Source organism: Dipodomys spectabilis, unplaced genomic scaffold (assembly GCF_019054845.1).
Source record: "Dipodomys spectabilis isolate Male_0828 unplaced genomic scaffold, ASM1905484v1 ptg000477l, whole genome shotgun sequence".
NCBI lineage: Eukaryota > Metazoa > Chordata > Mammalia > Rodentia > Heteromyidae > Dipodomys > Dipodomys spectabilis.
Genome location: NW_024871154.1, coordinates 1,208,390 through 1,235,757, shown reverse-complemented (window position 1 = coordinate 1,235,757; position 27,368 = coordinate 1,208,390). Strand labels below are relative to the sequence as shown.

The window sequence follows — 27,368 nt, the reverse complement described above, 5'->3', positions numbered from 1 at the left end:
AGTCTGTGACATTTACATGGCTTTTGCTCTAAACTCCCTAATGAGTACATTTTCATATTAGGAACACAAATAATTTTTCTTTATTTTTTTAATTTTTAAATATTTTTTATTGTAAAGATACTTTACAGAGGGATTACAGTTACATGGGCAAGGTAATAAGTCCATTTCCTATGGAGCATTTTTAAACATCCTTTTTTTTTCCCCCTACCATCCCTTTTCACCCCACCTCCCGAACTCCTCCCTCCCACACCCAAAGTTGTAAAGCTCATTTTCAACATAGTATCTTGTACATCTCATTATTACAGTGGGTCATCCTGCATCCTTATTTCAGCATTTTGTTATTTCCCTTTCCCTACCTAAATTTTAAAAAAAATATATATATAAGATGCTGGGTACTGGTATCAAATACAGAAAACAGAGGTTATACCATGGGGGAAGAACATAACAAAGAAACAAAAAAATCAGCATTATACATTATAAGTACATTAAAAACAGCAGCAAGAATTGTTTCTAACATATTTGTAAGATATTTCTTTGTTGCTTTGTATATCTCTCCCCCATGGTATAACCCGTTTTCACTGTACTTGGTGTTGGTATACCTTATGGAAGGGAAGGGCAAAAACAAATTTTTTAAAAAGGGATACCGATGGACCCATGACCTTATGTCAAAAACCGAACTTTACAACATTGGTGCCGGGAAAGAGGGGGCTAGATATAGGAAGGGATGGGAAGGGGAGACAAAGGAGGAGGCAACAATGCTTCATAAGAAATGTACTCATTACCTTACCCATGTAATTGTAACCCATCTGTACGGCCTTTTCACAATTAAAAAAAAAAAAAAGAAAAGAAAAGCGAACTTTACAACTTTGTCGAGGTGGGAGGAGGGGAGGAGGAGATGAGAAGGGAAAGTAAGGGGAAACAAAGGAGGAGACAATAATGCTTGATAAGAAATGTACTCATTACCTTGCCCATGTAATTGTGACCCCTCTGTATGGTATTTTCACAATAAATAAAAATAAATAAATAAAAACAACAAGAAAGATAAAACCTCTTGTATCCCTATCTTCGGGTTCATTTCACTTAACATCAGATTATATGGTATTATGGACATAGCTTTTGACTTTTACTGCTTGATCTAGACATACACTAGTTATTGCAGATAAAGGAAATCTTGGCACCTATGTTTCTTTGGGCCTGGCTTATTTCACATCATATAATTTTTTCCAAGTCTTTCAATTTCCTAACAAATGGGGCAGTGTTATTCTGTCTGATAGAAAAAGGCTTAGAATTCCACTGTGTGTGTGTGTGTGTGTGTGTGTGTGTGTGTGTGTGTGTGTATACATATATACATACCACATTTTCTTGATTCATTCATCTACTGAGGGGCATCCAGGTTGGTTCAATATCATATCTATAGTGCATAATGCTACGATAAACATAGCTGTACTGGTAGCTTTAGTATGGCCTTGTTTATGATCGTTTGGGTAAATCCCTAAAAGTGGGAATGCTGGGTCATAGGGGAAACTCTATGTGCAGTCTTTTGAGGAACCTCCATAATGTTTTCCAAAGTGGTTGAACAAGTTTACACTCCCACCAACAATGCAGTAGGATTCCCTTTAACACAAATAATTTTAAATTTTCGTTTAATCCCTGGAATCACCAGGTATTTTACTCAGATATTGCACAATCTAATTCTACCATATGAAAGACTTTAGAGTATTACTTTTTAAACAACTTTTTCAAAACTGCAAGAATGTGTAAGATCTGATTCTATAATTTTATAAAACGATGTTATTTGTCTTTGATCTATTTCCTTGAATAACTTCAGTAATCATCTGGCTAGTCATACTTGAGATAAATGGCAAGTGTAACACTAACCGATAATATTTTACTAGTGCCAAATATCCCATCACATCCAAGTAGTGCACAATCATGCCAACAAGAAAAATGCCTAATTACAAAGGAGCAAGGCCAAATAAGTATATCTGTAATTGTTTGCAATGACTAGTACATGTCTAGGACAAGCAGAGAAGGTCAAATGCTATGTACATATGATCACATGAGATAATGTTAAGCAAAATGTACCCCAATACAGGGGTACAAGTGGATTTTTCTTTCTTGCTAGTGTTTGTAATATACTTACAATGCATTATGTGATTCTTTTGTTTCTTTTGTATGTTCTTCCCTACAGCATAATCCCTGTTCTCTATGGATTTGATGCCGGTGTTCTACATCTTTTTTTTTGTGAAAATCCTGTACAGAGGGGTTACAATTACATTTGCAAGATAATGAATACATTTCTTATCAAGCATTATATCCTCCTACTTTTTTTCCCCTTCCCATCTCTTCCCAACCTCCCCCTGCTCTCCTCCCAATCCTCCCCGCTTCTCCTCCACCACCACCAAATTTGTAAAGTTAGTTTTCGACATAACAACTTGTACATCTCATTGTTGCCATGGGTCCACCTGAGTCAAGCAGAAAAGGTCAGATAAGGTGATGTTAGGGAAATGAACACTAAGATATGCATTCTACATCTTGTAAATACATTTTTGTAGTTTGGGGAAGGGAAGGGATTTTGGGGAATGCTTAAATGGGGATGGAGTCCGACCCATTGTGATAGAGAGATGTAATGTACACTATGTTGAAAACAAACTTTACAATATTGGGGAGATGGCGCAGGTGGAGTTGGGGAGATGGGAAGGGAAGGGAAGGTAGGGAGAAAACAAAGGAGAAGGTAACAATGCTCTCTATGAAATGTAATTGTTACCCTACTTATGTAACTGTAACCCCTCTATACAACTTTTTTACTATATATATATATATATATATATATATATACACAAAAAATAAACACACAAAAAGGAAAAATGCCCTAATTACAAAGGAACAAACTTAAAATAAATATACTTTTAATTAAGAGGATAAGTATTATAAAACATGTTATCTGAAATTCTTCTGCTAGTCTTTATAAACGAATACATTAAAATTAATATTAAACTCAATAAGTCCAGACCTGATGTTTTACAATTAATAAATAGACAAAAAAGTAAAAGGCATAAAAGTCCTGTGAACTTTGAAAAAAGACATCTTATCCAACATCTCTGTGGACAAAAAAATATTTTTCATTCTTGTATTTTACAGTACTAGCAAAATGTTTTCCTGGATTAGGTCATTATAATCTTAGGTTAAAATTGCTGTAAGTATGGTACCTTATAAATACGTTAGAAACAATAGCAAGGAAGATAAAAAGCCCCTTGTGTCCCTATCTTGGGTTCATTTCACATAACATCATATCATCTGACCTTATCTGCTTGTCCGAGATATATACTAGTTAATGCAAATAAGGGAAACCATGGGACCTATGTTTCTTTGGTCCTGGCTTACTTCACTTAATATAATGTATTTATAGGGTACCATCTGATTTTTTTTGTTGCTTTGTATGTCCCTCCCCCATGGTATAACCCCTGTTTTCACTGCATATGGTGTTGGTATAATTTGGGGAGGGGAAGGGAAAAAACAAATGGTTTATATAGGAATACAGCTTGACCCATTGCAACAATGAGATGTACGAGACGCTATGTGGAAAACAAACTTTACAATTTAGGCAGGGATGGGGGGTGAGAGGAGAGGTGTAGCTGAGGAGATGGGAGGGAAGGGATGGCAGGGGAAAAACAAAGTAGAAGACAACAATGTTGGATAAGAAATGTATTCATTACCTTGCTCATTGAACTGTAACCCCTCTGTATAGTATTTTCACAATAAAAAACTTATGTTAAAAAATTGCTGCAAGCAGTTCAGGCAAAAAAAGGCATATTGCTTTGTTTTAAAAGCAAGTGATGTCAATAGTGTTTAAAACATGAGAGACTATTGTGAAACACTTATGAATACTTCTTGGGAAGGGACACAGTTTGGCAAGTAATAGAATAATGGACGAGACCCGTAACAAAGGGGTAATATACGGCACGGGGGTAGGGACAAATATGAAATAATTTTAATATGATAAAAGAACGAAAACACAGCTTTATTTTTCTCTTTTTTTAAGGTTTTTTATTGTGAAAATACCATACAGAAAGGTTACAGTTACATGAGCAAGGTAGTGAGTACATTTCTTATCAAGCATTATTGCCTTCTCCTTTGTTATTCCCCTACCATTCCTGCCCTCCCATCTCCACAACTACACTCCTCCCCACCCCGCCAAAGTAGTAAAGTTCGTTTTCTACTGAGTTTGAAATTTCTAGCATCACAACAACTTGCATATAATGTAGTGCAATGAACATTTGTCCAGAAAAACTTCCCGTCTTGAAACTAGAACGCTTAAACCAGGATAGAATCCATTAGGATAAATGATTTAAATATGAGCAAAAGAGCTCATCAAGTACTGCAAGATACTCTCACCTGCATCACTGAATCATAAGCCAGCCTAGGCAAAATTGTGTTCTAGATAACTGACTCAGTAACAAGCTCAGATAAGGCAGATCAAACCTCAGAGATACGCAATTGCCCAAGAAATCTAGGTTGCATGAAGTATCCTTCAATGTCTTGGTTGACAACAGTTAATGTGAGCCAATGAAAATACAGACATTAACTTCCCTGGGAATGGAATATCTTATTCCAGGCTTTGTGAACGTGGAAGATGTTGCCTCCAGTTTGGGGAAAAACGTAATGTGACTCCTGCAGCTCTCAGAATGTAAACTGGCCCCTCCACCTCTGCCACATGGAGGGTGTATGCTGCTGAGCCTCCCACCATGGAATGGAGCTCCTGCCAGCCTTGCTCAAGGGAAAGTGCTTGTTCTCTGTCCCCTGAGCAAGGATAGATTTTCTTTGTCTGTCCTCAGCCTGGAAAGTGTTTGCTGGACTTCTATTCATCCTGAAGTATCTAGCTCTACTATCTGAAGTCTTCTAGCTCTCCTCGGGGTGAAATTATTTCTTCCATATCTGAGGAAGATAAATGTCAAGTCTCTGCCTGCTCTGCCCTGAATCCATCGCTTTCTGCTCACTCAGTGCAAGGAGTACATCTAGAGTTTATTCCCCTTAGCATGATATCCTGAGGGAATGAAGTGCATCTCCTCTAATTCTCCTTAGTATTGAAGCCTTCTAATCAAGGTCTACCCAGGAAGGTAAGTGTCATTTGGCTGTCTCTTTAGCATGATATCATATTTGATTTCTCTCCTCTTCACTTGATGTTTTTACTTCTCTTCTCAATCATAGTTTTGGTTTCTTCATTGTCTCTTCAACATGGGATCCATCCATTTGAGCTCCTTCACAGGATATATGTCTTCTCCAGATCTACTCTGTCAGGAATCCATGTGCAAATAGCTGGACAGTGTAGCGTGAGTCTCCTCAAGTCCTGATGTCCCTATGCACACAAGTATGGAATTTATGTATCTACTCAATGAGGAACATGTTTAATTAGCATGGAATATACTCTCAGAATAATGAGCTTTCCTTAATGAGGTAAGTGTTAACTTGGTGTCTCTTTATCATGAACTCATTAGTCCCTTCCCAGGATGAATCCAATTTTTTCGTTATATCCTCAGGTAGGAATCCATCTGTTCAGGTAGAGACCAGAAGACCTTGGTTTCAAGCCAGCCAACACAGAAAAGTTTGTGATGCTTATCTGCAATTATCCTGTAGAAGATGGAAGTGGATCTGGCCCCAAGTATTAGGGCACTAGCCTTGAGTAAAAAAAGCTCTGGGGGGCTGGGAAGGTGGCTCAGTGGTAGAGCACTTGTCTTGCATGCATGAGGCCCTGGGTTTGATTCCTCAGCACCACATAAGCAGAAAAAAATCTGGAATTGGAGAACGCTAACCTTGAGCTGAAGAGCTGAGGGACAGTGCCCAGTCCCAGAGTTCAGGCCCGTGACTGGACGCCTCCATCCCCCCAAAAAAAGCTCCGGTACAGTGTTCAGGCAATCTGTACCAAAGCCAGAACCTGCACAAAAAGAAGAAAACCAAATCCAAATGAAAACACAGATGGTGTGAGAGTTGATCATCTCTTCTCAGCGTGCAATGCCTGTAATTGAGCTCTCCTCTAAATGAAGGTGTATGATGTAGCTTCCTCAGCAGGAAATTTGTGTAATGCTTCTCAGCAGAGATGGGTCTCTAACTTTTCCCTGTTGCATGAGATGCATTGCCTACAGTTCTTCTCTACATGCAATCTTTCTCTTTCATCAAGTTAGATTTTCTTTGAAGAATCCAACAGCATGTATGTTTCCTCTCTTTGTCCTGAATGAGGACAGCTTTGATTTCTGTTCTAGTAGTAGGCATTGAATCCAAGTGTCCCAGTTGCCCTGTGCATTGGGTATGGTTATCCTATAATAGTACATCTCTAGCATGTTGGCTATGGATTTTTTGTTTTCATCAATTGTGACTGGCTTGTAGGTACTCAGGGCATCTTCCCTTGCAATGTGTCTCACAGCTTCCCTGACTATGAAGTGTCTCAGTTACAGCATTTGCAATCATGGAGGATGTCTCCTGAAGTTGGGGCAAGATACATTGTGTCTCCTGTAGTTCTCCTGAGAATGGCCAGTGCTTCCTCCATCCTGTGGAACATGAAAGGTGTGATGCCAATAGTCTCACCAAGGACTAAGTCTCTTCCAGTTTTGCTCATGTGGAAAGTGACTTTTCTGTCTCTCCTGAGCAAGGAATGGATTTTCGTTGGCTGTTTTTTTGACCAGTTTTTTTTTTGTGTGCCTGAAATGCATGTCTTTAAGTTGTAGAGTGAATCTACTTCTTCCAGATCTGGGATGGGATCTGTTAAGTCCAGGCCTTTATTAACAGGAATCAATCTCCTCCTTATAAATCATGCATATAGTGTAATTTTCTATAGCTCATGTGCATCTACTTCTATTCTCTCGGGAACGGAGTGCATGTATTCCAATTCTCCCCTTTGTTGAAACCATCTACTCAGCAAGGTGAATGTCTAGTTCCCAGGTGATTTTCTCAGGAATCAACCTGTCACCTTCTGCTCAGCATGGGATACATATACAACTGGTCTCCTAGTCATAGAATCAATGTCTTTCAGCTCTCCTCAGGAAGGTGAGTGTCACTTTGTTGTCTCTTTAGCATGAAATGATATTCTTTCCCGTGTCCTCTTGACAGTTTTCCTTGCTCTCTCTAGAGCATTGAAGTGATTTTTGTCAGAGTCTCTTCTCCATGGGATGTATCCTCTTGAACTCCTTCGCAGGTTTATGCCTTTTTCAGCTTGCCTTTCAATAACAGTCCCTCTGCAGCATACCCATAAGCATAGCATGGGCCGACTCTAGTCTTCAACATAGAAGACTGTCTCTGAGGATTCCTCATATGAAATGCATCTAAGTGCTCTTCCCAGGGAGGGAGGCATTTTTTATGTTTTATTCAGTCATTTTTAGTTATTTTTATTGTAAAGTTACTGTACGAAGGGCTACAGTTACATGAGTAGGGTAATGAGTACATTTGCTATTAAGCATTGTTACCTCCTCCTCTGATTTTCCCTCCCATTCACATCCGTCCCCACCTCCCCAACTGAAGGAAGACATTATTTTCTGCCTTAGAATTCTTTCTCAGCTTAGTTGTAATCAACTCAGCTATCTTTCTCAGAAAGGGTGTAGTTGAGCACTGTTCAGCATGGAATCCGTCTCTTGTATCTCACCTAAGCTTGTAGTGCATTTGCTCCAACTGTTCTTGGAAGAAATGTGTGAAATGCAGTTGTCTTTGTCCACTAGATTCCTGCGTTCAGGATCTCACCCATGGCCTGTGTTGAATGCAGTTCCAGTTGGCAAGCTATGTGTCCCATTCAGCATTGGTCAGCATGACATTTGGCTGATAGAATGCTCCTTGTCATGGACAAGGTCTACTGCGGCTTTGATCTGCTTGGATGTTGTGGAGTTCCACCATGAGAGCACAGAATGGATGTGTCCACTCCAACTCTGTAATGACAGTCTCCTTTGTCTGGGAGGCATAGTACTCTACCTCTTGTGGGAATGAAACGAATGCCCCATGTTCATTCAGTGTGGAATGTGTGTTTTCTAGCTTCACAAAGTATGGAATGCATGTGCTGCAGTCCACTTAAGAATGGAGTAAGGATGAGAGGCACCAGTGGTTCTTACCTGTAAACTAACTACTCAGAAAGCTGAGAGAAATGATGATTTGGGTTTAGGCACCTGTTGCCAGAAAGAGGGAGAGAGATGTTTTCTGCAATTACCCACTGAAAGGTTTGATATGGGGCTGTGGCTCAAGTGGTTGAGTGTTAGCCTTGGGCAAAACACCTCAGGGACAGCGCCCAGGCTCTGATCTGACCAGCATAAAACACACAAAATGAAAGCCAAGATACTGTTGAGAAACAACCTTTACTTCTGAGCCATTACTGCCCCTAACCAGGCTCTCTTTTGGAGTGAAGGTGTCTAAATTAGCTAGCTTTGGCAGGAAAATTGTCAAATCTTTTTCAGCAAAGATGGATCTTTTTGGTTTCCTTGTTGCATGAGGTACTTTGTCTGTGGTTCTTCATGTAATCCATCTCTTTCGAGATAGGTTTCCTATGAAGGATCCTATAGCATCAAGGCAAATGGCTTGTGTCCTGTCAACACTGACTATCTCCAAAATTTGTGCTAATTGTTTAAACTCCAGCTCTACACGACATGAAAGCCAAGTCTTCCAGTTCTGGCTTGGATGGAGTGAGTGTGTGCATGGAGTACTTCTTTTCCAGGTGGTGTATATGCTGTATGTTGTTGTCAATAATGACCCTTGCCTTGGGTTCTCAGGGCACCTCCCTTTGGAATGTGTTTCTCATCTTCTGTGAATATGGAATCTCTCAGTTCCAGCTTTTATGAACATGGAAGATGTACTTCCTAGTTTGGGAAAGATGTTCTGTTTCTGGTGCAGCTCTCCTGAGAATGAAAAGTGCTTCCTCCATCCTCTTGTGCATGGTGGCTTTGTGCTACCAGTCTTCTCATCATAGAATTGTGCTCTTTCACTTTTACTCAGGGTAGTTCCTGTTCTGTCTCTCCTCTAGACAGTGTTTTTCCCCTTCTTGTCCTCACATATTTGTCTGTTCTAATTTTTTGCATACTGCGATGTATACTTTCCAGCTCTCCTCAGTGTGGACCTATTTCTTCTAGACCTGAGGAAGTTCAGTGTCAGGCTTAGGCATGTATTGCCTGGATTCCATTTCTCTTGCTCATCTCAGCAAAATGTATATGAAGTGTAATTCTCCATAGCATCGAATACATTGATTCCTGTTCTACAAAGAATGGAGCACATATATTTCAATCCTCCTCAGCATTGAAGCCATCTAATCCCAGCTCTTGTTAGGACATTAAATGTCCAATTCAGGTGTCTTTCTCATGGAATTAACATTTCCCATTCTCCCCATCATAGAATTTCTGTACAACTGTACTCTTTGCCACTGTAACTCTTCTGAAGGAGGTGTCCTTTTCATGTCTCTCTCATATACCCCTACCTCTGTCATCCTCTTGATATTTGACATTCAGATTGTGCAATTGATTTCCTCAGAAACATGGAATATATGTACCGCAGTTCCTCCCTATCTGTTCTAGGTTATTGTTCCTTTTAATCTGTCCGTAGCATATCTGTCTAGCATAATGTGGGTTTACTCATGTCTTATTCATCATAAAAGTGACAACACAATTACTTCTCTGTATGAAATGTTTGTAAGGGCTCTTCTATACTTGGGATGTGTCTTTTCTTTAGCTATTTTTCATGGAATTCATCTAGTGTTTCTCTATTCAGCACGGGAGACTCTAGCACTATCAGTATGTCCTTTTTGTCAGTTGTGAGGCCTGAACTCAGGGCTTGGGTGCTGTCCCTCAGCTCTTCAGCTCAAGGCTTGTGCTCTACCACTGGAGCCACAGTGCCACATCCAGCTTTTTCTGCTTCTGTGGTTCTGAGGAATTGAACTCAGGCCTCATGCATGCAAGGCAAACACTCTACCACCGAGCCAGCTTCCTAGCCCCACTATGTACTTATATATCTCATACTTTGGAAATAATACAGCTTTTGGAGCTCTGATTAGCATTATGTCTAACCAGCTGTGCAAAGCAAGGCAAGGAAGGTTGTAGAATTCTGACCTAAGCATGGAATGTACCTATTCCATCTGTCCTCAGCATGGAATCACTGTTCTTCATCCCTCCTCACCTTGGAGGTGTAGCTATGACTGGAGTTGTAGTGTGCATGACATACATTGGTTCAAATTTTCATCATGAGGGGATGAATCTCTCCAATGCTACTGAGGCCTAGAAATGCATCTGCTTCATGCATCTTAGCCTATAATATGTTCTTGGGCTTCGGTTGCCTTTCCTCACAGACTCCTCACCAAAGATTCCTTATACTCTGGGTTTTAAAAGCAGGGTCATGTGCACTCCAGTAACCCTAGAGCATTGGGTTAATGTCCTATTGCTCACCTGAGCATGGAATTTGTCAATGGCAATTTCATTCTATGTCAAAGGCATAGGCTATGGCTCTCCTCAGTATTAAATGTATGTATTCCATACATTTATTATGTGCATGGCATCCACCAGTTTGTGTTCTCCCCTGAAAGTAAGTGTCAGCTTTGGAAGTATTTATTACTATTCATCACTCATTTGTTTACTGTGTTCCCAGAATAGAATGAACCTTTCCAATCTTTCCTTAGCTTAGAATCCATGTGATCTGTCTCTCCTGCATAGTGAGTAAGGTCTACACAGGTAATGTCCGCATGGGATTTGTCTGTAGCTTTCTTCCTCAGAAAGGCAGTGTCTGCTTAATATTCTCCATCAGGGCATGTGTATTTCACATTTTCCCTGGCTTGGAATGTATTTGCTGCAGCCTGATTTATCAGGAAAAATTCAGTATTCAGTCCATCTGTTTTCATCGGGGAATGTACCTACTCAGGTATGATAACTAGGATCCCTATGCTCAGGGTCACACCATGGCTTCGTGTTAAAGGCAGTTAGTTTTCTATCACAGGGTATGTGCCAACTCCAGCTTTTCACAGTATGGAGTGTGCCTGGTTCAGTGTTCCTCATCATGGAATATGTCTACTGCAGCACTGATCAAGTCCAGCACAGAGTTATATGTTTCTTCTTCAACTCTTGTCATCATGGAATCCACTCACTCATTTTCTGTAGGTCTTCCCAGTCTGGGAGGGACCTTACAATTCCTCTTTCAGATGCATTTCAGGTGTTTACTCTGTATGGAGCGACTATTTCCAGCTTTACAAATATTGGATCGAATGCATGAGGTGCATTTTTTGTTTCTATAATGTAGAGAGGAATACCCCTTCTCTGGGAATGTGTATCCATGCCGAATGGATTTCTTCCAGTTTTCTGCATTGTGTATATTTCCCTTGGCTAGATCCAGCACAAAATGCAAGTAATCCAGCTGTTTTCTTTAGGATTTATGTCTTGTTCAGTTCTTTTCCCTGGGAAATTTGTCTCTTTAGTTTTTCAGTATCCAATTCTATCTCTGAGGCTGTATTAGTACAGGAAACATCCATTCAATTCTGATGAGCAAGGTAGTTCTCAAATTAAGGATTGTCCCCCATTGAGTATGGGCTTCTGTATTTCTTACATAGAATGGATTGCCTCCAGTTCTTCTCAGTAAGGTAAGTGTCTACTTCAGCAACTTGTAGCATGGACTCTTCTCTACCACATTTCTCTTCACCATGGAATGGAATGTATTGAGCCTGACTCTTTTTTCTCTATTCAGGCTCTCACTATGGCATTTAAAAATTTTATGTGTTGATTTAATTTTTTTTGTCAGTCATGGGCTTGAACTCTGGGCCTAGGTGCTGTCCCTCAGCTCTTCAGCTCAAGGCTAGCTCTCTAGCACTTGAGCTCTAGTGCCATTTCTGGTTTTCTGGTGGTTTATTGATGATAAGAGTTTCATGGACTTTCTTGCCTGGGCTGGCTTTGAACTGCAATCCTCAGATCTCAGTGTCCTGAGTAGATAGGATTATAGGCGTGAGCCACTGGCGTCCAACTCACTATGGCATTTTTAAAAATTTTATTTGTTGTAAAGATTCTGAACAGAGGGGTCACAGTTACACCAGTAAGGCAATGAGTGCATTCATTTTTTTAATTTAATTTTATTGTAAAGATGCTGTCCAGAGGGGTTACCATTAGTTGAGTAAGGCAATGAATAAATTTCATGTTGAGCATTGTTTCTCCCTCCTTTTTTAAACATGTTTTTAACTGTAAAAATACTGTTCAGATGGGTTACACTTACATGAGTAAGATGAGTACATCTCTTGTGGAGCATTGTTACCTCCTCCTTTGTTTTTCCCCTACCATTCCTTCCCTCCCTACTTCCCTAATTCTTCTCAACCCCCCACCCCCCACACAAGTTGTAAAGTTCGTCTTCAACATAGTATCTAGTATATCTTCTTGTTACAATGTTTCCCTTTCCTTTTTATGGCATGCTTTTAATGCAGCTCTTTTCAGCCAGGTAAATTTCAGGTGTGTCACTGTGAGTATGCAGGCGGCTAGTACCATGCAAGTCCGCCTGGAATAGCTTTCCGCAGCATGCAATGCAACTTCTTTAGTCCATCTCTGCATAGAAACTATCTATTTGTACCCTTCTGTTGGTGGAATACCTCTCCTCAATGTTAGCGATGCTCCTCAGCATGAATATGATGTTTGCAGCACTACTTTCCATGAATTTCAGGCCCTGGTGCTTTCTTAGGAAAGGTCTGCTTTCCAGGTGTACAATGCCAGCAATGTCTCTCCTCCAATTGACTGGAGAATCGAGTGAAATCCAGACATTTCTCCTCATTGTGAAATTATGTAATTGAATTCTCCTCAGCAAAAAATGGCTCTTCTTTGAGAACTTGTCAGCGAGTAGAATGTGAATCTCAGGATCAGCACACTATGCAATGCACTTCTCTAGCTCTCCTCTGCATAGAGTGTGTTCATTCACCTCTTCTGAATGTGGAATTTCTGTCTAAATATTTTCTCAGCCTAGAATGTGGGTGCTCAAGCTGTAGGCATGTGGATTATGTCTCTTCCAGGTTTTTGGAAAGGTGTCTTTTCCAGTCGCTGTTGTGTTCAACATGTGGAAGATATCTCCTCCAAGTTTTCAGATGTAGAATATATCTCTTCAAAGTGTTAGTTGGTAGAATATACCTTCTCCAATATCTGCCAATGGAATAGGTTTTTTTTTTCTGATTTGAGCATAAGGAAGATGTCCTTTCCAGTTTGAGTGTGTGGAATGTGTCATGGAATATGTCTCATGGAATATGTCACCACCAGTTTAGAGGAAGTGGAATAAGTCTACTTCTGGGGGCAAGTAGAAGGATTCTGCTCCAGTTTTGGGAATGCAGAAGACGGCTCCTCCAGGTTTGTGCATGTGGAATATGTCTGTTCCTGTTTTCGGGATGTAAACTATATCTTTTCTCACTTGGCATGTGGAATATACTTCCTTCAGTTTTGAGCATGTGGAAGATGTCTGCTCAGTACTTGTGCATGTGGAATATGTCTCTTCCATTTGTTTACATATGGAATATATCTTCTCCAATTTGGAGCTTGTGGAATATGTGTCCTGCAGATTGGGCCATGCAGAAAATGCCTGGTCCATGTTTGTTCATGTGGAATATATTTCTTCCAGGTTTGGACATTGGAATATTTGTCTTCTCCATGTTTGTGTATGTGGAATATAAATCTTCCAGCTTTTGGCATGTGGAATAAATTTCCTTACTTTTTGTGCAATTGTGAGATGTCTTCTCCAGCGTTTGGCATGTGGGAAACATCTTCTCCACTTTAAATAAGTGGAATTAATGTGTTTGGGTGTTGGCATGTGGAATCTGTCCTCACCAGTGTTGGGCATGCTGAAGATACCTGCTCTTTTTTTGCACATGTGGAATATACTTGCTATAGTTTTCAACATATGGAAGATATCTCCTCTATGGTTGGGCATGTGGAATATATGATTTCTAAATTTTGGCCAGGAGAATATGATGTGCTTTTGCAATATTTCTTTTTTGATTTGAGCATGTGGAAGCTGTCTCCTTGAACTTAAGCATATGAAAGTTGTCTTCTCCAATTTGAGCCTTGGAAGATGTTTTCACCAAATGAAGCATGTGTAGGATATCTCCTCCACTTTCCGTAATGTGTGATTAATCTCTTTGGGTTTGGGCTTGTGGAATCTGTCTTCCCCAATGTGGTGCATGTCGAAGGCACCTGGTCTTCCTTTGGGCGGCATGAGGAATATAGTTGCTGTAGTTTTCAACATGTGGAAGATATCTCCTCTGTATTTTGGCATGTGCATTATATCTCTTCTGATTTTTGGCCTGTAGAATGTATCTGCTCTAATATCTGCCTGTGGAATATGTCTTTTCTGATGTGCCCATGTGGAAGATGTCTCCTCCAGTTTGAGCAAGTGGAAGATGTCTTCTCTAATTTCAGTAATGGGGAATTAATGTCTTTGAGTTTGGCATGTGGAATCTGTCTTCACAAATGTTGGGCATGTTGAAGATACCTGCTCTTCTTTTGGGCATGTAGAATATAGTCGCTGTCGTGTTCAACATGTGGAAGATATCTCCTCCAAGGTTTCAGAATGTGGAATATCTCATTTCAAAATGTTAGTTGGTAGAAAACATTTGCTCCAATATCTGCCATTCGAATATGTTTTTTTTTCTAATTTGAGCATGAGGAAGGTGTCTTCTCCAATTTGAGCATGTGGAATGTATCATGGAATATGTCTCATGGAATATGTCACCTCCAGTTTTGAGCAAGTGGAACAAGTCTACTTCTGAGGGCAAGTACAAGGCTTCTGCTCCTGCTTTAGGAATGCAGAAGACGTCTCTTCCAGGTTTGTGCATGTGGAATATGTCTGTTCCTGCTTTCTAGATGTAAACTATATCTTTTTCAATTTTGGTATGTGGAATATACTTCCTCTAGTTTTGAGCATGTTGAAGATATCTACTCAATATTTTTCTATGTGGAAAATATCTCTTCTTTTTGCTGGCATTTGGAATATATCTTCTCTAATTTTGGGTTTGTGGAATATGTGTCCTGCAGTTTGTGTCATGCAGAAAATGCCTGGTCCATTTTTGTTCATGTGGAATATATTTCCTCCAGGTTTGGAAATTATAATATTTGTCTTCTCCATGTTTGTGTATGTGGAATATAAATCTTTTAGTTTTTGGCATGTGGAAAAAACTTCTTCCTTTTTGTGTAAGTGGAAAATATCTTCTCCAGTTTTTGTCATGTGGGACATATCTCCGCCAGTTTCAGGAATGTGGAATTAATCTGTTTGTGTTTTGACATGTGGAATATGACTTCACCAATGCTGGGCATGCTGAACATACTGGCTCTTCTTTTGGGAATGTAGAATATAGTCGCTGTCATGTTCAACATGTGGAAGATATATCCTCCAAGTATTCAGATGTGAAATATATCTCTTCAAAGTGTAAGTTTGTGGAATATATCTGCTTCAATATCTGCCTGTAGAATATGTTTTTTTTCTGATTTGAGAATGAGGAAAATGTCTTCTCCAGTTTGAGCATGAGCAATGTGTTATGGAAAATGCCTCATGGAATATGTCACCTCCAGCTTTGAGCAAGGGAAATAGGTCTACTTCTGGGGGCAAGTAGAAAGGTTTTGCTCAGGTTTTGGGAATGCAGAAGACATCTCCTCCAGGTTTGTGCATGTGGAATATGTCTGTTCCTGTTTTCTGGGTGTAAGATATATCTTTTCGAATTTTGGAATGTGGAATATACTTCCTCCAGTTTTGAGCAGGTGGAAGATGTCTGCTCAATATTTGTGAATGTGAAATATGTCTCTTCCATTTGTTGGTATATGGAATATATCTTCTCCAATTTTGGGCTTGTGGAATATGTGTCCTGCAGATTGGGTCATGCAGAAAATGCCGAGTCCCTGTTTCTTCATGTGGAATATACTTCTTCCAGGTTTGGACATTGGAACATTTGTCTTCTTCAAGTTTGTGTATGTGGAATATAAATCTTCCAGTTTTTGGCATGTGGAATAAGTTTCCTTCCTTTTTGTGCAAGTAGAAGATGTCTTCTCCAGTGTTTGGCATGTGGGAAACATCTCCTCCAGTTTGGGAAAGTGGAAGTAATCTGTTTGGGTATTGGCATGTGGAATCTGTCTTCACCAATGTTGGGCCTGCTGAAGATACCTGCTCTTCTTTTGCTCATGTGGAATATAGTTCCTATGGTTTTCAACACATGGAGGATATCTCCTCTATGGTTGGGATATATGTTTTCTAAATTTTTGCCTAGAGAATATGATCTGCCTTTGGAATATTTCTTTTCTGATTTGAGCATGTGGAAGATGTCTCCTCCAACTTAAGCATATGAAAGTTATCTTCTTGAATTTGAGCCTGGGAAGATGTCTTCACCAAATGAAGAATGCGTAAAGTATCTCCTCCACTTTCAGTAAGGTATAATCAATCTCTTCGGGTTTGGGCTTATGGAATCTGTCTTCAACCATGTGGTGCGAGTCGAAGATACCTGGTCTTCCTTTGGGCATGTGGAATATATCTCTTCTAATTTTAGGCCTGTAGAATGTATCTCCTCTAATATCTGCCGATGGAATATGTCTTTTGATGTGCCCATGTGGAAGATGTCTCCTCCAATTTGAACATGTTGAAGATGTCTTCTCTAATTTCAGTAATGGGGAATTAATCTCTTTGGGTTTTGGCATGTGGAATCTGTCTTCAGCAATATTGGGCATGCTGAAGATACCTGATCTTCTTTTGGGTATATAGAATATATTCGCTGTCCTGTTCAACATATGGAAGATATCTCCTCTAAGTTTTCAGATGTGGAATATACCTCTTCAAAGTTTTATTTGGTAGAATATATCTGCTACAATATCTACCAGTGGAATATGTTTTTTTTTTCTAATATGAGCATGAGGAAGATGTCTTCCCCAGTTTGAGCATGTGGAATGTGTCATGGAATATATCTCATGGAATATGTCACCTCCAGTTTTGAGCAAGAGGAATAAGTCCACTTCTGGGGGCAAGTAGAAGGGTCTGCTCCAGTTTTGGGAATGCAGAAGACATCTCCTCCAGGTTTTGAATGTGGAATATATCTGTTCGTGTTTTCTGGATGTAAGCTATATCTTTTCTAATTTTGGCATGTGGAATACACTTCCTCCAGTGTTGAGCATGTACAAGGTGTCTACTCAATATTTGTGCATGTGGAATATAGCTCTTCCATTTGCTGGCATATGGATTATATCTTCTCCAATTTTGGGCTTTTGGAATATGTGTCCTGAAAATTGTGCCATGTCGAAAATTCCTGGTCCATGTTTGTTCATGTGGAATATATTTCCTCCAGGTTTGGACATTGGAATATTTGTCTTCTCCATGTTTGTGTATGTGGAATATAAATCTTCCTGATTTTTGGCATGTGGAATAAGCTTCTTCCTTTTTGTGTAAGTGGAAGATGTCTTCTCCAGTTTTGGGCATGTGGGAGATATCTCCTCCATTTTCGGGAAAGTGGAATTAATCTGTTTGGGTGTTGGCATGTGGAATCTGTCTTCACCAATGTTGGGCATGCTGAAGATACCGGCTCTTCTTTTGGGCATGTAGAATATAGTCACGGTCATGTTCAACATGTAGAAGATATCTCCTCCACGTTTTCAGATGTGGAATAGATCTCTTCAAATTGTTAGTTGGCAGACTATATCTGCCCCAATATCTCCCAGTGGAATATGTTTTTTTTATTTGATTATGAACAACATGTCTTCTCTAGTTTGAGTGTGTGGAATGTGTCATGGGATATGTGTCATGGAATATGTCACCTCCAGTTTTGAGTAAGTGGAATAAGTCTACTTCTGGGGGCAAGTAGAAGGGTTTTGCTCCGGTTTTGGGAATGCAGAAGACATCTCCTCCAGGTTTGTGCATGTGGAACATGTCTGCTCAATATTTGTGCATGTGGAATATATCTCTTCCATTTGTTGGCATATGGAATATATCTTCTCCAATTTTGGGCTTGTGGAATATGTATCCTGCAGTTTGTGCCATGCAGAAAATGCCTGGAATACATTTTTTCCGGGTTTGGACATTGGAATATTTGTCTTCTCCATGTTTGTGTATGTGGAATATAAATCTTCCAGTTTTTGGCATGTGGAATAAGCTTCCTTTTTGTTCAAGTGGAAGATGTCTTCTACAATTTTGGACATGTGGGAGATATCTCTTCCTGTTTCGGGAAAGTGGAATTAATTTGTTTGGGTTTTGGCATGTTTAATCTGACTTCACCAATGTTGGGTATGCTGAAGATACCTGGTCTTCTTTTGGGCAAGTAGAATATATTTGCTGTCGTTTTCAACATATAGAAGCTATCTCCTCCAAGTTTTCAGATGTGGAATATATCTCTTCAAAGTGTTAGTTGGTAGAATACATCTGCCCCAATATCTCCCAGTGGAATATGTTTTTTTTCTGATTTGAGCATGAGGAATATGTGTTCTCAAGATGGAGCGAGTGTAATATATAAGGAAATATTTCTCATGGAATATGTAACCTCCCAGTTTTGAGCAAGTGAAATAAGTCTGCTTTTGGGGGCAAGTAGAAGGGTTCTGCTCCAGTTTTGGGAATGCAGAAGACGTCTCCTTCAGGTTTGTGCAAGTGGAATATATCTGTTACTGTTTTCTGAATGTAAGCTATATCTTTTCCAATTTTGTCAAGTGGAATATACTTCCTCCAGTTTTGAGCATGTGGAAGATGTCTCCTCACGATTTGTGCATGTGGAATATGTCTCTTCCATTCCATATGTGGAATATATCTTCTCCAATTTTGAGCTTGTGGATTATGTGTCCTGCAGATTGGGCTATGAAGAAAATGCCTGGTCACTGTTTGTTCATGTGGAATATACTTCTTCCAGGTTTGGACATTGGAATATTTTTCTTCTACAAGTTTCTGTATGTGAAATATAAATCTCCCAATTTTTGGCATGTGGATAAGTTTCCTTACTTTTTGTGCAAGTGGAAGTTGTCTTCTCCAGAGTTTGGCATGTGGGAAACATCTCCTCCAGTTTGGGAAAGTGGAACTAATCTGTTTGGGTATTGGCATGTGGACTCTGTCTTCACTAATGTTGGGCAAGCTGAAGACACCTGCTCTTCTTTTGCACATGTGGAATATAGTTGTTATAGTTTTCAACATATGGAAGATATCTCCTCCATGGTTGGGCATGTGGAATATATGTCTTCTAAATTTTTGCCTGGAGAATATGATCTGCCTTTGGAATATTTCTTTTCTGATTTTAGCATGTGGAAGATGTCTCCTCCAACTTCAGCATATGAAAGTTATCTTCTTGAATTTGAGCCTGGGAAGATGTCTTCACCGAATGAAGCATGCGTAATGTATCTCCTCCACTTTTAGTAAGGTATAATCAATCTCTTCGGTTTGGGCTTGTGGAATCTATCTTCACCAATGTGGTGCATGTCGAAGATACCTGGTTTTCCTTTGGGCATGTGGAATATAGTTCCTGTAGTTTTCAACATGTGGAAGATATCTCCTCCGTGTTTTGGCATGTGCAATACATCTCTTCTAATTTTTGGCCTGTAGAATGTATCTGCTCTAATACCTGCCGGTGGAATATGTCTTTTGCTGTGCCCATGTAGAAGATGTCTCCTCCAATTTGGGCATGTGGAAGATGTCCTCTCTAATTTCAGTAATGTGGAATTAATCTCTTTGGGTTTTGGTATGTGGTGTCTGTCTTCAACAATGTTGGGCATGCTGAAGATACCTGCTCTTCTTTTGGGCATATAGAATATAGTCGCTGTCCTTTTCAACATGTGGAAGATATCTCCTCTAAGTTTTCAGATGTGGAATGTATCTCTTCAAAATGTTAGTTGGTAGAATATATCTGCTCCAACATCTACCAGTGGAATATGATTTTTTTTTAATTTGAGCACGAGGAAGATGTCTTCTCCAGTTTGAGCTTGTGGAATGTGTCATGGAATATATCTCATGGAATATGTCACCTCCAGTTTTGAGCAAGAGGAATAAGTCTACTTCTGGGGGCAAGTAGAAAGGTCCTGCTCCATCTCTGGGAATGCAGAAGACATCTCCTCCAGGTTTGTGCATGTGGAGTATGTCTGTTCTTGTTTTCCTGATGTAAGCTATATCTTTTCCAATTTTGGCATGTGGAATATATTTTCTCCAGTTTTGAGCATGTGAAAGAAGTATGCTCAATATTTGTGCATGTGGAATATGTCTCTTCATTTGTTGGAATATTGAATATATCTTCTCCAATTTTGGGCACTATGTGTCCTGCAGTTTGTGCTATGCAGAAAATCCTGGTCCATATTATTCATGTGGAATATATTTCCTCCATGTTTGGATATTGGAGTATTTGTCTTCTCCAATTTTGTGTATGTGGAATATAAATCTTCCAGTTTTTGGCATGTGGAGTAATTTTCCTTCCTTTTTGTGCAAGTGGAAAAAGTCTTCTCCTGTTTTTGGCATGTGGGAGATATCTCCTCCAGTTAAGGGACAGTGGAATTAAATGGATTGACTGATGGCCTGTGGAATCTGTCTTCACCAATGTTGGGCATACTGGAGATACATGCTCTTCTTTTGCACATGTGGAATAAAGTTGTTATAGTTTTCAAAATATAGAAGATATTCCTCCCATAGTTGGATATGTGAAATATATTTTTTCTAAATTTTGGCCTGGAGAAATTGATCTACTTTTGGAATACTTCTTTTCTGATTTGAGCATGTGGAAGATATCTCCTCCAAGTTAAGCATATGAAAGTTGTCTTCTTCAATTTGAGCCTGGGAAGATGTCTTCACCAAATGAAGCACGTGTAAGATATCTGCTCCACTTTCAGTAATGTGTAATTAATCTCTTCGGGTTTGGGCTTGTGGAATCTGTCTTCACCAATGTGGTGCGAGTCGAAGATACCTGGCCTTCCTTTGGACATATGGAATATAGTTGCTGTAGTTTTCAACATGTGGAAGATATCTTCTCCAATTTGAGCCTTGGAAGATGTCTTCACCAAATGGAGCATATCTAAGATATCTCCTCTACTTTCAGTAATGTGTAATTAATCTCTGCAGGTTTGGGCTTGTGGAATCTGTCTTCAACAATGTGGTGCATGTAGAAGATACCTGATCTTCCTTTCGGCATGTGGAATATAGTCGCTGTAGTTTTCAACATGTGGAAGATATCTCCTCCGTGTTTTGGCATGTGCAATATATCTCTTCTAATTTTTGGCCTGTAGAATGTATCTGCTCTAATATCTGCCGGTGGAATATGTCTTTTGATGTGTCCCTGTGGAAGGTGTCTCCTCCAATTTGAGCATATAGAAGATGTCTTCTCTAATTTCAGTAATGGGGAATTAATCTCTTTGGGTTTTGGCATGTGGAATCTGTCTTCACCAATGTTGGGCATGCTGAAGACACCTGCTCTTCATTTGGGCATATACAATTTAGTCGCTGTCTTGTTTAACATGTTTAAGATATCTCCTCCAAGTTTTGAGATGAGGAATATATCTCTTCAAAATGTTAGTTGGTAGAATATATCTGCCCCAATATCTGCCAGTGGAATATTATTTTTTTAATTAGAGCATGAGGAAGATGTCTTCTCTAGTTTGAGCATGTGGAATGTGTCATGGAATATATCTCATGGAATATGTCACCTCCAGTTTGAGCAAGAGGAATAAGTCTACTTCTGGGGGCAAGTAGAAGGGTTCTGCTCCAGTTTTGGGAATGCAGAAGACATCTCCAGGTTGGTGCATGTGGAATATGTCTGTTCCTGTTTTCTGGATGTAAGTTATATCTTTTCCAAAATTGGCATGTGGAATGCACTTCCTCCAGTTTTGAGCATGTGGAAGATGTCTACTCAATATTTGTGCATGTGGAATATATCTCTTCCATTTGTTGGCATATGGAATATATCTTCTCCAATTTTGGGCTTGTGGAATATGTGTCCTGAAGATTGTGCCATGTCGAAAATTCCTGGTCCATGTTTGTTCATGTGGATATATTTCCTCCAGGTTTGGACATTGGAATATTTGTCTTCTCCATGTTGGTATATGTGAAATATAAATCTTCCAGTTTTTTGGCATGTGGAATATGCTTCTTCCTTTCTGTGCAAGTAGAAGATGTCTTCTCCCATTTTGGGCATGTGGGAGGTATCTCCTCCAGTTTCGGGAAAGTGGAATTCATCTGTTTGATTGTTGGCATGTGGAATCTGTCTTCTCCAATGTTGGGCATGCTGAAGATACCTGCTCTCCTTTTGCACATGTGGAATATAGTTGCTATAGTTTTCAGCATATGGAAGATATCTCCTCCATGGTTGTGCATGTGGAATATATGTTTTCTATAGTTTGGCCTGGAGAATATGATCTGCTTTTGGAATATTTCTTTTCTGATTTGAGCCTGGGAAGATCTCTGCACCTAATGAAGCATATGTAAGATATCCCTTCCACTTTCAATAATGTGTAATTAATCTCTTTGGTTTGGGCTTGTGGAATCTGTCTTCACCAACGTGGTGCATGTCGAAGATACCTGGTCTTCCTTTGGGCATGTGGAATATAGTTGCTGTAGTTTTCAACATGTGGAAGATATCTCCTCCGTGTTTTGGCATGTGGAATATATCTCTTCTAATAGTTGGCCTGTAGAATGTATCTGCTCTAATATCTGCCTGAAGAATATATCTTTTCTGATGTGTCCATGTGGAAGATCTCTCCTTCAATTTGATCATGTTGAAGATGTCTTCTCTAATTTCAGTAATGTGAATTAATCTCTTTGGGTTTTGGCATGTGGAATCTCTTCACCAATGTTGGACATGCTGAAGATACCGGCTCTTCTTTTGGGCATGTCACTGTCGGGTTCAACATGTGGAAGATATGTATTCCAAGTGTTCAGATGTGGAATATATCTCTTCAAATTGTTAGTTGGTGGAATATACCTGCCCGAATATCTCCCAGTGGAATATGTTTTTTTTATTTGAGCATGAAGAACATGTCTTCTCCAGTTTGAGCGTGTGGAATGGGTCATGGGATATGTCTCATGGAATATGTCACCTCCAGTTTTGAGCAAGAGGAATAAGTCTACTTCTGGGGGCAAGTAGAAGGGTTGTGCTCCAGTTTTGGGAATGCCGAAGACGACTCCTCCAGGTTTGTGCATGTGGAATACATCTGTTCCTGTTTTCTGGATGTAAGCTATATCTTTTCCAAAATTGACATGTGGAATATACTTCCTCCAGTGTTGACCATGTGGAAGATGTCTCCTCAATATTTGTGCATGTGGAGTATATCTCTTCCATTTCTTGGCATATGGAATATATCTTCTCCAATTTTGGGCATGTGGAATATGTGTCCTGCAGTTTGTGCCATGCAGAAAATGCCTGGTCCATGTTTTTTCCTGTGGAATACATTTTCTCTGGGTTTGGACAGTGGAATATTTTTCTTGTCCATGTATGTCTATGTGGAATATAACTCTTCCAGTTTTTGGCGTGTGGAATAAGCTTCTTCCTTTTTGTGCAATGGGAGATGTTTTCTCCCATTTTGGGCATGTGGGAGATATCTCCTCCAGTTTCGGGAAAGTGGAATTACTCTGTTTTGGTTTTGTCATGTTTAATCTGACTTCACCAATGTTAGGCATGCTGAAGATACCTGCTCTTCTTTTTGGCAAGTAGAATTTGTTCGCTGTCATTTTCAACATATGGAAGATATCTCCTCCAGGTTTTCAAATGTGGAATATTTCTCTTCAAAGTGTTAGTTGGTAACATATATCAGCACCAATATCTCCCAGTGGAATATGTTTTTTTTATTTGAGCATGAAGAACATGTCTTCTCCAGTTTGAGCGTGTGGAATGAATCATGGGATATGTCTCATGGAATATGCCACCTCCAGTTTTGAGCAGATGGAATAATTGTACTTCTGGGGGCAAGTTGAAGGGTTCTACTCCAGTTTGAGGAATGCAGAAGATGTCTCCTTCAGGTTTGTGCATGTGGAATATGTTTGTTCCTGTTTTCTGGATGTAAGCTATATCTTTTCCAATTTTGGCATGTGGATTATACTTCCTCCAGTTTTGAGCAGGTGGAAGATATCTGCTCAAGATTTGTGCATGTGGAATATGTCTCTTCCATTTGTTGGCATATGGAATATATCTTCTCCAATTTTGGGCATGTGGAATATGTGTCCTGCAGATTTGGCCATGCAGAAAATGCCTGGTCACTGTTTGTTCATGTGGAATATACTTCTTCCAGGTTTGGACATTAGAATTTTTGTCTTCTCCATATTTGTGTATGTGGAATATAAATATTCCAGTTTTGGCACATGGAAAAAGTTTCCTCATATTGTGCAAGTGGAAGATGTCTTCTCCAGTTTTTGGCATCTGGAAGATAATCTCCTCCAATTTTGGGAAAGTGGAATGAATGTGTTTGGTCTTGGCATGTGGAATCTGTCTTCACCAATGTTGGGCATGCTGAAGATACCTGCTCTTCTTTTGCGCATGTGGATTATTGTTGGTGAAATGTTCAATATGTGGAAGATGTCTCTTCCATGGATGGGCATGTGGAACATATGCTCACTAATTTTGGGCCTGGAGAATATATCTGCTCAAATATCTGCCTGTGGAATATGTTTTTTTCTGATATGAGCATGTGGAAGATGTCTCCTCAAATTTGAGCGTGTGGAAGATGTCTTCTCCAATTTGAGCATGTGGAAGATGTCTCACCCCAGCTTTGTACACATGGAATATATGCCTTCTACATATATATATATATAATATATTTATATTATATATGTGCTTCTGTTTTTGGCTTTGGGAATTTGTTTCTTCCAGTTTGGGGCATGTGGAAAGTGTCGCCTCCAACTTTAGGCACGTGGAATCAATCTCCTCTTATTTGGGGCATGCAGAAGTTTTCTCCTCCAGATGTTTTCTTCTGTGGGCCTGTGGAATATGACTACAGTTTTAACCATGTGGAAGATGCCTTGTAAAATTTTGAGCATTTGGAATACGTGTATTTCAGTTTTTGGCATTTGGAATACATCTGCTGCAAGTCTATGCCTGTGGATCAGCCCTCAAACTCTGTGCTTATGGAATACGTCACCTCCAATTTGGAGCATATGGAATAAATCTACTCCTGGGGTCATGTGGAAGCATTCTTCTCCAGTTTTGGGAATACAGAAGATGTCTCCTCCAGGTTTGTGGATGTGGATGTGGAAAATATCTGCTCCTGTTTTCTGGATGTCAATTATATCTTTTCCAATTTTAGCGTGTGGAATATGCCTCCTCCAATTTAGAGCATGTGGAAGATGTCGGCTCAATATTTGTGCAAGTGGAAGATGTCTGCTCAATATTTGTGCAAGTGGAATATGTCTTTTCCATGTTTGGCATATGGAATATATCGTCTCCAATTTTGGATGTGCGGAATACGCATCCTGCAGTTTGTGCCATGTAAAATGCCTAGTCCTTGTTTGTTCATGTGGATTATATTTCCTCCAGTTTTGGATATCAGAATATTTGTCTTCTCCATGTTTGTGTATGTGGAATATACATCTTCCAGTTTGGGGCGTGTGAAATAAATTTTTTTCCTCACTGTTTGTGCAAGTGGAATACGTCTTCTCCAGATTTGGCAAGTGGAAGGTATCTCCTACAATTTCCGGAATGTGGAATTAATCTGTTTGTATTTTGGCATATGGAATCTCTCTTCAGCAATGTTTGGCTTGTTGAAGGTACCTGCTCTTGTTTTGCACATATGGGTTATAGTTGGTGTAATTTTCTACATGTGGAAAATATCTCATCCATGGTTGGGCATGTGGAATATATGCTCACTAATTTTTGGCCTGGAGAGTATATCTGCTCCAATATCTGCTTTTGGACTATGTCTATTCTGATTTGAGCATGTGGAAATGTCTTCTATTTGAGCAAGTGGAAGATGTCTCCTCCAACTTAAGCATGGGCAAGATGTCTTCTCCAATTTGAGCATGGGAAAATGTCTTCACCAAATTGAGCATGTCTAAGATCTCCGATTTCAATAATGTGGAATTAGTATTTTTGGATTTTGGCTTGTGGAATCTCTCTTCAACAATGTAGTTCATATCGAAGATACCTGTCTTCATTTGGTCAAGTGGAATATAGTTGCTGTAGTTTTCAACATGTGGAAGATATCTCCTTCATGTTTTGGCATGTGGAATATATCTCTTCTACTTTTTGGCCTGTAGAATATATCTGTTCCAATATCTACTTGTGGAATATGTCTTTTCTGATGTGCGCATAAGGATGTTGTCCTGTCCAATCTGAGCATGTGGAAGAAGTCTCCTCCAATTTCATTAATGGCGAATTAATCTCTTTGGGTTTTGGCATGTGGAATCTGTCTTCACCAATGTTGGACAATTTGAAGATACCTGTTTTTCTTTTGGGCATGTGGAATATAGTCGCTGTAGTTTTCAGCATGTGGAAGATATCTTCTCCATGCTTTCACATGTGGAATATATCTCTTCTAATTTTTGGTCTGTAGAATAAACGTGCTCTACGATCTACCTGTGGAATATGTCTTTTCTGATTTGAGCATGTGGTTGATGTCTCCTTCAATTTGAGCATGTGGAAGATATCTTCTTTAATTTGAGCATGTAGAAGATGCCTCCTCCAATGAGAAAGATATCTCCTCCAATTTTGAGCATGTGGAAGATGTTTCCTCCAATTTGGCTATGTGGAAGATTTCTCACCCAGCTTTGTACATGTGGAATATATCTCTTCTCCATGTGTATATATATAATATACTTATATTATATATGTGCTTCTGTTTTTGGCTTTTGGAATTTGTTTCTTCAAGTTTGGGACATGTGGAAGGTGTCACCTCCAATTTTAGGCACATGCCATCCATCTCCTCCCATTTGGGGCATGTAGAAGTTTTCTCCTCTGGAAGGAATATGTGCAATCTAGTTCTTTGCAGGTGAATCACATCTTTTCCAATTCTCATCTATGTGAAATGGAGCTGCAGGTCTTACTGAAGATCTCTAAAGGAAAGTCAATGGCAACTCCAGGCCTGTACATACTGGAATCAATCTCCTGTTACTCACCTCAAGAAGAAATGTATCCACTCTAAGGGTGCTTATCATGGGATGCATCTACTCCTGCTCTTCAGTGAATGGATTGAATATGCTCCAGAACTGCTCATCGTTGACACCACCTTCTCCAGCTCTTTTCAGAAAGGTAAGTGTGCACTCTTAGGTTGGTCTATCCTGGAATCATCTCACTTTGTACTCAGCATGGAATATAGTGCTACTCTCTCTCCTGCAACCAACTATTTGTGCTCCACTTACTTGGGTCTCTTTAGCATCTTATTCTTTTTCCATCTCTCTCTTTCTTTTTTTCCAAATGCATCTTTTTCCATCTCTTCAGAATGGAATCAATATGTTGCTTCTCTTCTCATGGTGAAATTGGTCTTCACCAGTACTATCAGGAT

At 39.6% G+C, this 27,368-nt stretch overlaps 1 long non-coding RNA gene across 1 annotated transcript in view; it reads left to right on the top strand.

Moving 5' to 3' along the window:
- The first annotated feature begins 3,139 nt into the window (after positions 1-3,139).
- LOC122098403 overlaps positions 3,140-27,368 on the top strand; it is a 165,742-nt gene continuing 141,513 nt past the window's right edge. The window contains exon 1 of the long non-coding RNA XR_006145735.1: positions 3,140-3,196. This is a non-coding gene — a long non-coding RNA (uncharacterized LOC122098403). The remainder of the gene's footprint in view (positions 3,197-27,368) is intronic.